Source organism: Panthera uncia, chromosome D2 (genome assembly GCF_023721935.1).
Source record: "Panthera uncia isolate 11264 chromosome D2, Puncia_PCG_1.0, whole genome shotgun sequence".
In the NCBI taxonomy this organism is placed as follows: domain Eukaryota; kingdom Metazoa; phylum Chordata; class Mammalia; order Carnivora; family Felidae; genus Panthera; species Panthera uncia.
The window spans coordinates 83,859,446-83,872,539 of NC_064818.1; the positions used below are offsets into that span (position 1 = coordinate 83,859,446).

The 13,094-nt window shown below is 55.8% G+C and overlaps 1 protein-coding gene across 1 annotated transcript in view; it reads left to right on the top strand.

The window, feature by feature from the left end:
* JAKMIP3 (Janus kinase and microtubule interacting protein 3) overlaps positions 1-13,094 on the top strand; it is a 109,277-nt gene that overhangs the window by 501 nt on the left and 95,682 nt on the right.

A 13,094-nucleotide genomic window follows, 5' to 3' on the forward strand; every position in this document is an offset into this window, starting at 1 on the left:
CCCCCCATTAACGGCTCACAGACCTGTTTACCTTCTTGTAAACTTCGGTAACAAGGAGTATTATGCCCCCTTTCGAAGCGTTTCCGGGACAGGTCAGCAGAACACTGACGTGCTTTCAGAAGCAAGAACCCTGGCCCAGCCCAGTCGATCTCAGGCTCCACTGGGGACCTGCTGTGGCGCTCACGCCCCATCCAGGGGCCGCCTGGGCAGCGGCTGCTCTGTGGGGTACAGAATAGCACCACCAACTGGCTGCAGCGGGTTGGGGTCCCGGCCACTAATGGGGAAGGGAGTAAGCAGTCCTTACCACGCCTGCTTTTTCCCAAAAAGACTATGGTTGGAAAGAAGGAGCTTTTATAACGGTGCCTGTCGGTTGGGGGCTGATGAAGTTATGATTTCAAGTCCAAATAGGATTTTCAAGCAGACTGATGCATCGTACATGCTGTTGTTTTGGAACTTTATGTGTGCTGAAAATATTTACACAGGCGTGACTGGCATTTATTATCAGTACTGATGGTGGCCGCTGAGAACCGGGCCCACGGGGGGAGGGTGAAGGGATGGACTGGTAGCAGGGGGTCAGTGCAGATGCCCGGGGCCACGGCGTGTTCCTGCAGCCACCCTGTCCCACGTGCCTGAGGCCCCAGGAACCAGTGCGCAGTGTCTGCCTTTCCCAGGGGCGGCTGGTGACATCATGACCAACGTGTTCCAGGGTCTGGGCTTTCAGCACGAGCAGTTTGCTTTCATGATGCAAGATCTAAGAGGTTGTGAACGATGGCATAGCAACAAAAAAACTGTTATAAAAAAGAGGAAATTGGATAAAAAAAAACCTCACCTGTTACACAGCCTGCTCTATGGCAGGCTCCGTTCTGATTTCTGTGTGTTAAGGTATGTGGGCATGACTTTGAGAGAAGGGATGGGCGGCAGGAGGCCTGGGAGAGGCTGGAGGATGCCGGTAACCCACCTTGAGGAGGGTGGAGGGAACCAGGCTGGGGCCACATCCTCAAGGAACCTGCAAAGGACAAAATGACAGTATCGCAAAGAATCATCGAGAAGTGAGGAGCCCGAGACCCGGAGACGGGAAGGGTCTTGTCCTAAGTTAGGATCTGTGACTCTTAGTCCTGGCACATAAGAGCCCTCCCCTGGGCTCCGGATCGCACCCCAGACCTGTGTCCCGGTCTCTGCCCTGCTCCTCCCTGGGGTCTCCGTGCCCCTCCTCCACGCTTCCCGCCAGGGCTCGGCCTGGACCGTGGGTTGTCAGTCAGGGTGCTGTGCCACGGTCCAGAGCAAAGTGATGAGGCCTTGTCCCCGGCCAGACTTCCTGCTGAAGGTTACCTGCCATGCCTTGCCCTCCTCCCTCCCCTCTGTGGCGAGCCCAGGCTGTGTCCCCAGAGTCCCCTCCCTCTGTACTCTGCCCGGGGAAGTGAGCCCAGGCCCTCAGCATCCGTGAGCGCGGAAGGATGTTGGGCTGGGAGGGCCGCCACCAGGCTTAACTTCCCTTTAACGACCCCGGGGGCTGAGCGCCCATTCTGTCCTCTCTCTCTGGTTTGACGATTCCTCTGTGGCTGAAATTTACATGGGTCATTACAATATTGGAGATAATTAGCAAAAACGGGCTTCACCAGCTTCACGTATTTGGTCCTATCAACGGCCTTTCCTCTTGGGAAGCTTTATGGCCATTTATTCTTTTTTAAAAATTTTTTTTAATGTTTATCTATTTTTGAGACAGAGAGAGACAGAGCATGAACAGGGGAGGGGCAGAGAGAGAGGGAGACACAGAATCCGAAGCAGGCTCCAGGCTCTGAGCTGTCGGCACAGAGCCCGACGCGGGGTTTGAACTCACGGACCACGAGATCATGACCTGAGCCGAAGTCGGACGCTCAACCGACTGAGCCACCCAGGCGCCCCTGGTCGTTCATTCTTAAGGTGGCTGTGCCTGTGCCTCTGCTGATCAATGTGTTGCGGGTTTCTGGGGTTGTTTTCGAGTCCGTACTGTGTTACACACGCCCTTTGTATGGAATCTTTTGCATTGCAAACAGGAAGTCTGCTGGTCTGCGGTTTCTAATCCAGGCTTTTCCGGGTTGGGCTCCTTGGTGTGAAAGTGCAGGGACGATACGGATGGTTCCGGGAGGAGAACGGGGCTGGGTTCTCTTGGCCCCAAAGCACATCTTTATGGAGCATCCGGAGGCCCAAGGTTCTCTCCACTCAGTTTCTGGAGCTCAGGCTGTGGGGAGCAGCCAGAGGCCAGCAGAAGGCAGAAGGTTCCTTTTTTTTTTCTTTTTTTTTAAGAGAGTGAGCGAGTCGGGGAGAGGGGCACAGAGAGAGAGAGAGGGAGACAGACTCTTAAGCAAACTCCATGCTCAGCACAGAGTTCGAAGCAAGCAGGGCTTGATCCCACAACCCTGGAACCACGACCTGAGCCGAAATCAAGAGTTGGGTGCTCACCCAGACGCCCCAGAGGGTGGAATGTTCTTGCCTGGCCCGGGGAGTGAGGAAGAAGTCTCGAGGCAGGGCTCTCCCTGTGGCCAGCCCAGACTCCAGGGAGACCTCCTGTCCACCTGCCCTGGGCTGACCTCTGGGCTGGTTTCCCTCCAGATCTGGGTTGAGATCCTGGGGGCAGAATGAAGAAATGGAGGGAAGGACGCCAGGAGGCAAAGTCAAGCTGAGTCTCTTTTCCCTTCGAGCGACAAACACCTTCCCTCCTGCGCTGTCCGCCCACATCTGAGCTCAGCGCGGCCATGCAGTGTGGGGAGAGGGCTGGACAGCAGAGACCCACCTGGGGACTCAGGAGGATACTCGTGAGGTGAAGCTGTGGCCTGGATACTGTGCCCGGGGACCGCCGGGACCCCCTGCGTCACTCAGCGCCGTCCCTTCCTGGCCCCGCCTCATGGCCTGATGCCACCAGACTTTCCTGCCCACAAAACATGAAATCAGTCACCTTGTCTGGGACAGGCACCGTGGCCCTCAGTTGGGGAGGTCGGTGAACAGGGACAGACGTGGTCTCTGCCCTCCGGGAGTGGTCAGCAGCCAGACGGACGTGCCTTAAGCCACCGTGAAAACACATACTGTTTCTGCTGTGACCAAAATCACCAAGGTGTTTCCCAGTTCCCCCAGAGCCTGTGACCTGGCCTTCTGCTGGCTGGGGGTCCAAGAGGCAGCTCAGGACACAGCCATCCGAGGGGAGGAGCAGGCCAGCCCTGGGGCCTGGAGGAAGCCAGTGAGGGTACAGTGGGGACCCGCGGGCCAGGAGCAGGCTGGGCAGGATGCTGTGGCCGGGGGCGCTTGCTGCGAGGCTGGGCTGCTAGGGCAGCTGGACCCTCAGAGCTGAGGGGCTTATCAACATGTGTGGAAGACAGAGGTCAGGTTCGTGGGTTTGTTCTGTTTTGTTTTCTTAAAGTGTATTCATTTTTGAGAGAGAGACACAGTGTGAGCAGGGGAGGGGCAGAGAGAGAGAGGGAGACACAGAATCCAAAGCGGGCTCCAGGCTCCGAGCTGTCAGCAACAGAGCCCGACGCGGGGCTCGAACCCACGACCCGAGAGATCATGACCTGAGCCACCCGTGCACCCCTCTTCTGTTTCGTTTTTATAAATTGTGGTAAAATACACATCACATAAAATTGACCATCTCAGCCACGTTCAAGGGTGCGTTCAGGGGCGTTGAGCACACTCGCCTTGCTGTAGGGGTCACCACCGTCCATCTCCAGAACTTTGTCACCTTGCAGAACTGAACTCTGTCTGATGAAATAGTAACCCCCGTCCCCCTCCCCCGCCCCTGCACTCACCCTTCTGCTTTCTGTCCCCACGAGTGTGACTCCTCTAGGTTCCTCTGGGGACCTCACGTAAGTGGAGTCGGACGGTGTTTGTCCTTTTGTGACTGGCTTGTTTCACTGAGAACAACGTCCTCATGGCTCATCCACGTTGTGGCACGTGGCCGGATTTCTCTCCTGGTCAAGGCTGGATAATATCCCATTGTGTGCGTGGACCACATTTTGTTCACCGTCGGTGGACGCTTGGATTGCTTCCAGGTTTTAGGTGTTGTGGGTAACGCTGCCGTGCACCCGCGTGTGCAAGTATTTCTTCGAGGCCCTGCTTTCTGTTCTTTTGGGTGCACACCCAGAAGTGGGATGGCCGGACCACGTGGCAATTCTGTGTTCACACTTGAAGGAACCTGCGCACTGTTCTCCACGGCGGCTGCACTGGTTTGCGTTCCCGCCAACAGCGCATGAGGGTCTCGACTTCTCCACATCCTCGCCAACACCTGGTTTTCTTTTTCATTTATATATGGAGAGAGAGAGAGAGAGACAGAGAGAGAGAGGTGAGGCGGTGTCTCGTTGAAGTTTCGATTTGCGTTTCCCATTAGTGATATTAAGTATCTTTCTACGTGCTTATTTCTTAAAAGCTTTATTTTAAACTAGTTCCAGACCTACAGGAAAACTGCAAAAATGGCACGGGGCCCCGTTTACCCCTCATCCGGTTTCCCTAGCGTTGACGTCTTCCGCAACCATCCTGCGTAACCGGAACCGGGGCGTCGATAGTGGTGCCGCAGTACAGACCTTATTCAGACCTCCCTACCCACCCACGTCCCTCTTCTGCCCTGGGGTCCCACCCCCGACCCCACGTTGCGTGTGGGTGTTGCGTCTGCCTGGTCTCCTCTAGCCGGTGACAAGTCCTCAGTCTTGCCTGTCCCCTTCCGACGTCGATGCCTCCACAGGCTACTGAGGAGCGACGTTGTAAAAATACCCAGAATCGGAGTTTTTCTCATGATCGGAACACGGTTATGTGTCTTTGGCAAGGAGCCCGCGGCCGCGCGGGCGTCCTCTCCTCCGCGTCCTGCGTCCGAGTTGTCCGTGTCTGTCTCCCGCTCGTGGTGAGCCTGGCCTGGGTGTCCGGGGGCCGGGGCTTCCCCGCCGTGGCCGGGCGGTATCTTGGGGAGATACTTCGAGGCGTGCGGACCCTGCTTCTTGAATCCCCCCTCGCTGGCCTCGCCTCCTCCGCGTGTCCGTGCCTGACGGTCGTCACCGTGCCGTTGCCGCTGGGGGCCCTGGAGCTCCAGCCTCGGCTCACATGGCCGGTTGGAACGCTCCTTTCGGGAAAAGCCGCGCCTTCTCCTCGTTCTTTACACAATGATTTTCGTTTGGGTGCGGACACGCGGACGACCGTTTCGTCCCCCGGGTCGGCGTCCCGCAGCCACAGGGCAGGCTGGTTTACCAGACGGCTCCAGCTGGTGGCCTAGGAGCGCCTGTGTTCCTTCCACACGCCCCATCTTGTCTGTTCCGTGAGATTTTGATTAAATTATCATTGTTATTTAGCACTTTCTTACTTTCTGGAACCACGGATGTTCTGGACTTGGCTGGTTCTGAAATCCTTCGTTCATGGTTTCTTTCATTGATTTTTTCTTAATATTTCCATTGTTTCCTTGCTTCTGTGTTGGTTTAAAAGTCTGACCCGTCTCATTCTTTTGACTCTGGAAGGTAACTGATCTTTTTGCCTGCAGGCTTTGAGGATTTTACCTTAGTTTTGAAATCCAAATGTTTTGCTGGGCGCGTCTCAGGGTTCCCCAGTGAGCCCCTTGAAATGTGCAGATCAGGTCTCTTTCTGTGCGAGGAAGGTCTCCCTGAATCATAGCTCTGAATAGGAGGCCCGCGGAGCACGATCCCAGCCCAGGAGCACGTCCCCATCCCCCAAGCATGTCCCCATCCCGAGAACATGACCCTGTCCCACAAGCACATCCCTGTCCCAAGAGCACGACCCCAGCCCAGGAGCATGACCCTGTCCCTTGAGTACGTCCCCATCCCGGAGCATGACCCCATCCCGTGAGCATGTCCCCATCCCAGGAGCACGACCCTGGCCCAGGGGGCACGTCCCCATCCCAAGAGCACGACCCCAGCCCAGCACCGCGGTCCCTGCTCTTATGGGCCCCGAATGCTTCATGAGCGCTCATTGCTGAGATAATTCGGGTCTTTCTTGTATTTTCTTCTGGGTTCAGTCAAGTTTTCACTTATCCTCATTTCTGATCCATTTTAGTGTTTGGATTTCTAACTCCGGGTGGTTGTCCGTGCCCTCCAGGGCATAATTCTGTGTGGCTTTACAGGTTTCTTCTGCTTCGTGGCTGCTTTTGAACAAGAGAGACTTTGCATCAACCCTTGTGTAAAATTTCGTTCCTGATTTTCTGCACGGGGCATCTGCGGACTTGACTTGTATTCGTGTTTATGACATCGGGTGTTTGGGGGATTTTACAAGATCCCTAACCTAACAGCCCCCTTTCCCGCCAGCCTGGCAAAGTCCCCACGCTTCAGGGGGCTGTTTTGAGGAGAGGGTCTTGGCCTGAAAGACCCTACAGTTCTCCTTTTTTCTTCTTTTCTCCTTCTCTGCTTGATTAAGAGTTTCTCTTTTTGCCTTTTTTCTACCCAGAGGCTCTGTGTTTGGAAGGCTGACCTCTTAGACCACGTGTGTCCTTCATGCCACGCTGGCCTCTGTTCAGTGAGTTCGTCACTTTCAAGAGCTCAGCCGGCTTTCTCTCGGTCACTGGGGCCACCCTGCTTGGGGTTGGGGTCGGGGTCGGAGTCAGGGTCAGGCTCGGGTCAGGTGCAGGGCCTGCCAGCCCCTCCCCGCCACTGGCCGGACTCCGTGGTGCCCACACGTGGAGGTGGCTCCCCCCACCCCATGTCCCCGACCCCTCCAGCCGCACCGTCCCATTTCCCCGCGGCCGGGCACAAGCGTGAGGGTCGGTGGTGCTGGGATCGGTTAGCTTTTCTCTTTTTACTCGCGGAGACCTCACGGTTTAGGGACACTCTGTGTTCACGCAATGCCAAGCACGTGGCTTTGCAAAGAATGTTTGATGTGAAATATTTGTGTAGTTTAGGGAGGAGATTTGGGGGAAATTCGTTCCCGTAACACAGCCTACGGGATTTTCTACGCGGGACCTTTTTTTAATACATCTTTTCGTGGACGCACCTTTCCGTCCTGTGAGGAGGTTCCTGGGAGCGGACGGAGGGCATCGTCGGGAAAGTGTACGAATTATTTTATGAGTGGCCACCAGAACATTCCCGAAAACGGCCACGCATTTGGTGCGAGAGTCCCGGTTGCTCCCGTCCTGGCCGCGGTCGTTTGATCTGCGTCTTAGTCCCGCCGGTGAGTCTGCGGGCGTGGCTCCCGGTGGCTCCGTTTCCATTTGCCTCAAGACTGACACGGAGTCGCTGTGTTCGTGCTTGTTGGTGGCCAGCACGTCTTCTGTGAAGCGGGGTCACATCTTTTGCCTCTTTCACTGGTTTGTCTTCTCGAACGGTAGGTCCCAGTTCTGCGTGAGACACGACTTCCTTGCCTCTTCCTTGTCGTAGGAAGTTTTAAATTTTGACAAAGTCTGATGTAGCCGTTTCTTCCTTTGTGGTTATTGTTCCCTGCGTCTCGTCCGGACCCTTGCCGGCCTCCCCCGCGACGGCCCCGTGGTCCCACGTTTTCTCCTGTGTCTTCCTGAGCGGAGCCCAACAGTCTTGCATCGCGGCCTCGTGTTCGGATCCCAGGTGCCCGCCTTGCCTGCGTCCCTGGGGCCCTGGGGCCCTGGCTCTTGTCAGTGGGAAAGCCCCACAGAGCTGAGTGTCAGAGCCGAGTGCGGGGGGGGGGGAGCCCGTGGCTGTTGAGCTGGTCACAATTTAACAGGTTTTCAGAGGACAAACCTAGAAGAAATTCTAAGAGAAATGTATCGTTGTTTTCTGATATTTTGTTTCATTTTTCCTTTTCCTTTTATTTTTTTAAGTTTACCTGTTTATTTTGAGAGAGAGAGCGAGCGAGCGTGTGCAAACATGAGCAGGAAACGGGCAGGGAGAGAGGGGGAGAGAGAGGGGGAGAGAGAGAGAGAGAGAGAGAGAGAGAGAGAGAGAAAGAGAGAGAGAGAGAATCCCAAATCCCAAGCAGGTTCTGTGCCATCAGTGCAGAACCTGACTCGGGGTTCGAACCCACGAACCGTGAGATCACGACCTGAGCCGAGGTCAAGCGTTGGACACTTAACCGACTGAGCCCCCCAGGCGACCCTCTCAGTGGCAGTATTTTTAAGGTAGTTTTTTAGTTCATATTTCCCTTTAAAAATAGGTTCAGCAAATGCATTTGTGTGTCCACGTGCCCTCTCCCGTCTTAGGCGAAATGCAGCCGACCAGGACCCTGCCCCACTTTTTCTCAGTACTGCGCCTCGGTCCCTTCCTGTCACCGAACAGCCGTCCCCCTTCCTTTCCTGCAGGCGCGTGGTCATCCCCGGGTGGCAGCTCATTCTCTGTTCGGTCTCTATCAGAAATAGCTCTACTCTGAAATGGCTCTGTGTGTTTTCCAGCGTGTCTTTGACTCGATCATTACAAAAGGGATTTCCAGACCAAAAGGAAACAAACAGGACTCTGTAATGGGCTGTAGGCCACTAAGTCCCCTCCGCAGGGCCCCGCGTGTTGTGACTTACCACTTAGCTTTGCTGTTTCGTTGCTTTCCTCTGTGTTCCTTGAAAGATTGAAAAGCATCTCTCTCCTGACAAGATCAGCTTGTCTGGCCGAGGCTCCGCTTCGAGTGGGGACCCTGTTTTCGAGGTAAAGCGCTTGGTAGAGACCCCTGGGCTCTGACGGACGAGGAGCGGGTCCAAGGCCCTCACTGTGTGGGCGTTGGTGGGGTGCCTACGCTCGGTCCCCCGGTCCAGGCAGAGCCCCCCTCCCCCTCTTCTCGGTGGCGATGGCCCGGGGCTCCCGGGTGGCCGGTAGGAAGCCTCCGTAGAGACCCCTCGGAGAGACCACTGTTGGGGTGTGCACTCTGGGGACACGGCCACCGCCCCGGAGAGGACACCTGAGCTCCCACCACCCCCGCCCGTGCCGACTCCCCATCCTGGGGTGGAGCCCAGCCCCGCAGCTGCTCCTCACAGCACGGGGGTCGCAGGGAGCCTCGCGGCTAAGCTTTCCCCCGAGTCCCGACCCTCCTGCCCCCGAGCAGAATAAAACACGTGTGCTAAGCCAGTAAGTGTTGGGGCAGTTCGGTAACACCATCAGCGGGCAGGAGGACGGTGTTTCGTCACCTTGTTGTGTGGAAAACGTTTTTGATGTTTCCTGTGCTTTCCTGCACTGACTGTTCCCTTTCCGTGTTGAGAGGAAATGGGGGGGGTGCTTGGAACGATGACATCGTCACTGCCATTCTGCCTCCACCTGAGAAGTACGTTTTTAAATTTCCACTTGATGGTTTTGGGGGTGTATTTGGGGTTGAACTGTGTTTTGTTTTGTGTTATTCTGTTTGTGACCCTTCTTCTCCCCCTTTCTTGCCTCATTTTGCACCGATTGAGGGGTTTCCCCCCTTCCCTCTAAACGTCGCAGAGTGTGTTTTCTGTTATTTTCATGATTATCATAAACGTAGCAGCAAAATCATCTTACTGAAGGTAAAGCGAACCGAAATCTTCCCCAGAGAAGAAAGAGGAGCTTGAGAATTTGAACCGAGCTCATCCTTGTTTGAAGTTTTATGTCTTTGTTGTTGGCATTTTGTTTCCATCCTGTTTCTCTCATAACACCACGAGAAATTGTCAGTGTTTTACAGGCACTGATTTCAGACTTCCTGTTGTACGTAGCACTTCTGTCGTTCTCCCTCTCTTCTTGCCTCTTGGACTGTCCGTTGGGAGTCACGCTCCCGCCCGAGGCACACCCCGTGGAGATTCCTTTATTTCCCCTTTTTTGTCTGAGAAGTTCTCTCTTTCAGGGATGAGGGTGAAAATATTTTCACGGGGGACAGACTTCTTGCTCGGCAGGTACTTTTAAGGCACGGTTAGCGCGTTATTCCGCCGTCCTCCGGCCCCCATCGCGCTGATGAGAAGTCCGTGCCGCCCTCCTGCCTTCCGACCTGAGCTCGGTTCCTCGGGCAGATTGTCTCCATTTCTGTCCGTCTTTGCCGTTTTTTCCCCTCAAGTGTCCTTACGATGCGCCTAGATTTGGGCTTACTTTGCATCTTGACGTTTTCTTCCGTCAAACCCTGAGAATCCTGTTCACTACGTCCTCAAATTCTGCTTCTAAGTTTTCCCCCCTCATTTTTCCTTCCGGGAGAGCTTCTCGTTCTCTCTATACCCTTCCTCTGTGCGTTCCCTTTTTTGTGTCTTTGTGCTCAATGCTAGGTAATCTCTTCTGAATTCTCTCCCCCTTTTGCGGTTCTGCTGCCCAATCTGCCACCGCGAGTGTCCACCAGGTGTCTGATTTCAGTTATTATATTTGTTTTTACAAAGTCCTCTCTTCTTATTCAGCTTTGGCATATCCCTTCTTACAGTTTTCTACTCCCTGAAGTTATTTTCAAGCTTGTAACTTATTTCCTTAAATAAACCAGGAGGGTTCTGTGCAGGCGTGTACGGGAGTTCTGCTGTTTGCTCAGTTTTGCTGTGAATCTAAATCTGCTCTAAAAAAAATACGGTCTATTTAAAAAGCAGGGAGACTTGTTCTTTTGTGACCCGTGCTGGTTAAATGCAATGCCTGAAGGTCCTGTTTCTTTAAACCTGGCTCTTGCTCATTTGCCTTGCTTCCTGGTTTCCTGGCTCCCTTAGCTGCGTGTTTGTCATTGTCCTCAAACATTTGCTCGTGGGGTTTCCCTGAGACCTTGGACGAACGCACCCTCCTCTAGGGAGGGTCACGTCTGCCCTTGCCAGGCGGCTGGGGCACCCGGTAGGGACCATATCAGACCCAGCCGGACCTGGAGCCCTGGATGCCACTCAGACCATCTTCTGTGCAAGGACCATCTGTGGTCACCCCTTCTCGGTGAGGGGACTCCCTGCTGCGACCGTGGCCGTCTTCCCACAGCCCCTTGGAGTCAGGCTGCGGTGTGGGTGGGCATGTTCTGGCACGTCCCCCAGGGGCTCCACTGTGGGGTGGGCGACCAACAAAACGCCCCACTGGAGCAGGTACCAGGGGTCTTTCCTGCCTCCTTCACCGCAGGAGGCTAAGGAGCAGGGGTCCAAGTGCAGGGTGCGGGCCGACTTCTTAGGCAAAAGCTGCTTTGAGTCCTTCAGTGAGGCACTTCTCTCTCGGTTGGGGGGGGGGGGCACCTGGGATTTGTCCCCTCAGCATTTTGCTGTCTTAGGAGGAAGGTGAGTTAGTTCTGACCCAGCCTAGCCCACCACTCCCTGGGAAAGAGTTCTGGAATTCCTCTGCCCCCATGGAGAATCAAGGAGGGTCTGCAGGTGTTGGCTTCTGTCCAGGTGGATCCGTTAGCAAAAAGCCACGGAAAGCAAGACTGTAAGCTCAAGGTCATATTGTTGGGGTTTCAAGTTCACTTTTGGAATGACCCAGGGGGGACCAGGGAGCCTCACTCTGCGAACTTGGAGGAGGATGTGGAAGGAGGAACCCACATCACGAAACGATTTCTAAGCCCAGTGCCTACAGCCAGGGTCAACCGTGGCTTGGAGAAACCAGCGCAAGCCTGGGAAAGGCCCGGCCCCCCTTCTCTTTCTCCCAACAACTTCTGTTTCCCAAGAATTTTAGAAATGGTCGTGTGCGTGTGGGAGAGCCACCACGTAGCTCCCTCGGTTACAAGCTGAGCAAGTAACTTCTGGATTGACGTCTCTCAAGTCACTCACTTGCAAGGCTCTGCCGAGGTTAGGAGCGTCGGCAGATGTGGGAGCAAACGAACGGTGTCCTGATTGGGGCAGGCAGGTGTGGGGCGGGCGGGGCGCGGGGGTTGGCGGCAGATTCCTTCTCCAGTGGGAGCGGGTTAGCAAGGACCAAAGTCGTGCGCAGTGGACACGGCTGTGTCACTTGGGCCACCGGCCTAGGTCGCTAACTTGTCTTGAGAACCACCACTCAGAGCAATTGCTTTGAGAAACATCGTGAATCAATTAAAATTTAACATCTCTTTTCCGCCAACATTTGGGAGGAAATTAAAGCAAAGCAGGCCTTGCCAAGAAGCCTGTAGGCCACGGCGAGACCAAATTGGGAAGGAAGACTGCCGGGAAGCCGGGGGAGAGTCAGCGGCCTGCAAAGCAGCTCGTGGGGCCTGAGCGGCCGGCACCGTGGCTTTAATTAATGCTCACTCTCACTCCCTGACTTTTTTTTCCATCTCAAATTCCGTCTGAACTTGGGAAGCTGGTCAGCAGGAGGTTAATGAGCGGCTGCCTTCCTCTCTGCAAGCGGGTCAACAGCCCGAGTCGTGAGACCCCTGGGCTGAAGGACCCAGTAATTGGCCTTCTCCCCCGGGGGCATCCCAGCCCTCTGACACCCCCCTTCTCATTCAGGCAGCCGCGGCGGGACTGCAGGGCACGTCACTCGAGCCTGTGTTTTCTGTGAGGTGCTGCTGGTGATCCCTTGTCCCCCCGGCCAGCTTGCCAGTGGCCACCCAGGGCCTGTCTTCCAAAAGTCTGGCTCGAGAGCTGGAAATCTGACTCCAGTGTGGCCTCCTCGCTCCTGGCGGGACTCCACTCACCTCTCTGAGCCCAAACTTCTCCCTGAGAGGTAGGGGTGCTGCTCGCGTGGGGCTGTGAGGCCCGGTGAGGGCTGAGGCGGCCACAGGACACTGTCCTGCCCACACCCCTGCCCGCCCTGTGGGCACCAGTTTCTTCATCGCCCTGTGAACACGGCCTCCTCTCCGCTGGTTGCAGAGAAAGCCTTTGAAACACTAACGTCTGGAGCCCCGACTGTCCCTGGGAGACCCCCCCCCCTCCCCAATAGCAGGCCTCACCGCCTGGAAAGGGGCCCCCCCAGAGTCCATGGGGCTTTGGGAAGAGTGGGCTCCCCAGAGCTCCTGTGCCCTTCCTGCTCTGCTCCCATGCACGTGTGGACACCCCTGTCCCCGTCACCGGGAGAGGCAGCGCTGTGCACTCTTGAAGAACAAAAGGCCCCCTTTTAGGACCCACGGATCCGGCCCCAGATGGTTCTGCCGACGGGTGCTCTCCGTGAGCTGCTCTGTGAGGTTCCCCTTCCCTGCGCCCCTGGCCGTTGGCTGCCTTTGAACAGAGGGGATGCCTTCGGCTCCTGTCCCGCCACCGGCCGCCCCAGGGCTTTGCCGCGGACACAGCCCCCCGGTTTCTACACCACGCCGCACATGTCGAAGCTGGAAGCCCGATTCTGGGCGCCTCCACCTCCGTGGGGTGTTTAGTTTCCTTAGGTGACAAAGGC